General features: G+C 33.9%; 1 long non-coding RNA gene across 1 annotated transcript; it reads right to left on the bottom strand.

Annotated features, from left to right (window-relative positions):
- Positions 1–689: 689 nt before the first annotated feature.
- Positions 690–1,774, bottom strand: LOC104220639 (uncharacterized). The gene is made up of 2 exons (XR_011402724.1): positions 1,684–1,774; positions 690–1,251 (listed from the first exon to the last, which is right to left on the bottom strand). It is a non-coding gene; the product is annotated as an uncharacterized lncRNA (long non-coding RNA).
- Between the last annotated feature and the right edge of the window lie 1,804 nt (positions 1,775–3,578).

Genomic DNA, 3,578 nt, shown 5'->3' on the forward strand with positions numbered 1-3,578 from the left:
AAATAGAAATATACCTTATTTAGAATTCTCCTATTATATAAGGGGGACACCAATTATTTGTAACACCTATCTAATCATTAAACAAAGAATATACTCTCTACTTTTTGCCTACTGTTCATCAGAATTATCCTTTAGCTCTACTGTTCTTACTTTACCTTTATTACTTAATTGTTCTTATTGTTCTAAGTCCACCTCGAGGTCACTAAGCTCGAGGTCACCTCTATCAAGTAACATTGGTTTGATTCACTTGTCTATTTCATTTCTACTTCATATTTCTTGATTATTATTTGGTATTGAACTAAATCACATATTTTCAAAACCACAAATCAAATTTAATTGTTACTCGTATTTTCGAGGTAAACAAATACATTAATAAACAACATATAAAAATATTCAAGGAGGAACATAAAACCTTACCTCCTAATTTATGAGTAAAATGGTCATTCACATTCTGTAACAAAAGCTTTTTAAGTCATTTAATCTATTTTTAAATGGCCGAAATTTATAGGATGAACATGACATCTTGTTTATCTTTCACGGAGATTTAAAAAGCCAAGAACTAAAACATCTTGACTCCTTATTTTACCAATTTAGCAGGATTATATTGGCCTCTACCTACTACGTAATTAAAACACATTTTTGCAGTCAAATGTAAAAGCATGGCCAATGTCTTGAACTTACTACCAAAATAAAACCACGAGTAAAAAACTATCAATCTAAGTCACATGTTCAAATACATCATTTGACATTATGACTTCCAAACTTCAAAAACAAACTAGTGATGCAAATTGTTCAATTAACTAAATCTGTTTACTCCAACAAGAATATAATGACCCTAAAAATGGATCATTATATATGCCTTTAGTCCGATGGCATTTTATAAAGATTTGTCTGGAATTAATTTCTAAGGCTTTGATGTACTAGTATGATGTCTTCGTTTTCTCATCATCAGCCTCCATAGGAATGGGATTACACTGAATATTGTCACTATCAATTGATACATGTTCTGGAGAATAAGACGGAAATTTTTCGCACCCTAAACTATGCTTCAAATAATCAACAAATCCTTCTGCTTCATCACAAGTAGATTTGAATAATAACAAATGTTGATGGAAATTTTCAATAGCAGAACTCACAGCTGCTGTTTTTTGGTCACCGTGAATCTCTCTTGTCTCTAGTACAATGGCTGCTGCTGTTATAAATTCCTGATATGCCTTGTTCAATGACTCCACAATGCCATCCATTACCATTCTGCAAGAGGAGAAATAAGTGTAAAATAATTATATCACTAATTAAATAATAAGATCTTAAAGAAATCCTCGAGAGTTTCTCCCGTTGATGCACGGTTTGATCTATTGCCCACTTACTCTTTACATTTTTCTTCTCTCACAAAAAAAAAATTGATTATATTCCCGCAAACCATCTATATATTTAATTTCAAATAGCAAATTAAACATGGTTTACAACAAAAATTACACACTGAGATCAAATTTGTAGCGTCACAAAATCTGACCTTCCACATTCCCGTTTTTAACAATCATGCATGTACAAACCCTAAGTTATGATCGTCAATTAAAAAATCCAGGAAAAATAAATCAACAAAAGGAATCAATGTTAGAAACAAAATCCTCTATTTATTTGATGAATCTAAAATTATTGGAAAAAAATGTAAAAGAATTATACTAGTAAGCGTGTTGTTGTTGTGAAAAAACCTTCTGCTGCTTCGATCGGATGACGAATCCGGAGGATCCACAGGAAAAAAGGCCCAGCTACGCCGGGTCAGGCTATTAAGATAATACTAAACGGAGATCATCTATTTATGGTGAATTTATTAAATGCTAATTGAATTTTGTCAATGCAAATCTGATCAGTAAATGCATTTAATCTAGTTGATCTCTTTTTTTCCATTTCTACTTTAATTAGTTGTGAGATTTTTGTAATTATACAATACTAGTACTAGTATATTATAAGTGTGCGGACTTTTATTTGAAATTATTTTATTAAAATATCCTTCAGAAATTGAATGACGTTATTACCCCCTTAATTACCCTCTAAAATATCTCCCATTAAATGCTTTACACCTCTTTCTCCCTCCTTTCTATTCCTTTATACGAACTTTTTAGTTCCAGGTATTTGATGTTAGATTACTGTTTACCCTCAAAATCGGATAACAATTAAATTTGTAAGTGGTTTAAGGATATGCAGAATAATTCGATACAAACGATAAACATCGCTAGATTAAGTAAATAAAGATGTATTAAACTCATATCACGTGATGAAGATGGTTGTAGCCTCAATGTAATATGTCCACCCCGATTTGGGCTTACAAAGATCAACACTAAAGAACCAGAATAATAATATATTTGCCTTGGAATGCGTGTTATCATTTGCCCCATGAGTTGCAGACTCCCTTTATATAGTAGAGGAATCTTACTCTAGGTACAATTACATAAAAGGAAAAAAATCTTCTGTTTTAACTGATTGCTGGTTCTTTATCGATACGTGCCGACATTCACGCCGTGATATTCGGTTGGTCACAGATATTACGGCCTTCTAAGGGTCGTGCTTGATTGCAAGACAATCTTCTTCGAAGTCTTTCGGGGTTTGGATCGACCTCGGATCATGACCCCGATATTTTTGAGGGTGCGCATTATGCCCCCAGACTCTGACTCGATGAGACCCTTGCTTCGATTCCGGTCCTTCGTCATAGTGTTTTGAGCTCAATTTATCATATCAGAGACCGGGGTGTACCGTGAGCCCAGTTTTACCCATATACAAATAGTCCCATCGTTTCTTGGAGAGTAAATAATGAGAAACGACATGAGCTCCCCGATTCCTTCTTCGATATGCCGTGACAGAAACGACAAAAAACCCGAAACATTTCGTCAGTCGTGTCATAATGGCATTAAATGCTTGTCAGCTGTCGGTCGGTTGTTCCTGGACGTAAAACGCCGCGGAACCTCTATAAATATCCCCCTCCTTCGTCCATTTTTTACTTCACGTCAATACTTCTACCCTCTACCCCTTGGTTTTCTCTTTTTTATACTCTAGCATTTTTACCCTCGTTACTTAAGGTTCTTCAGTTCGTTACAAAATTCTTACTCATCATCCACTTAAGTCAACACATCTAAGCTTCCAACTTTCAATCTTTCTCTATCCTTTTCAAGTTTTCCCCACAACAATGGAAAAAACATCAAAATTTGTTCCCCAAAAGGATGCTCCTTCTTCTTCGCGGTCGACCACTAAGGTTGAAGAGATCGCCCCTGATGTGGTTGTTGATGAACCAGCGGAAGAGCCCCCCTTGAAAATGTTCATTCCCGGGGGTTGTTCGATCACCGATGTTGATACCCAATTTTTCCTTCATATATTTTTAAAATGCATATATACTTTCAAAATAGTGTATGAGCATCAACCAGTATTTTTCCATAATTTTCTGTAATTTTAAAAGGATTTTAATTATTTTATTCTAGCATTTTATTATCCAAATAATTACTAATTGCATCACAAATAATTTTATGATGATTTATTACTTGATTTTTTATCACTTATATTTATATTAAGCCGTAATCATTTTATGC

Source organism: Nicotiana sylvestris, chromosome 1 (assembly GCF_000393655.2).
Source record: "Nicotiana sylvestris chromosome 1, ASM39365v2, whole genome shotgun sequence".
Taxonomy (NCBI): Eukaryota; Viridiplantae; Streptophyta; class Magnoliopsida; order Solanales; family Solanaceae; genus Nicotiana; species Nicotiana sylvestris.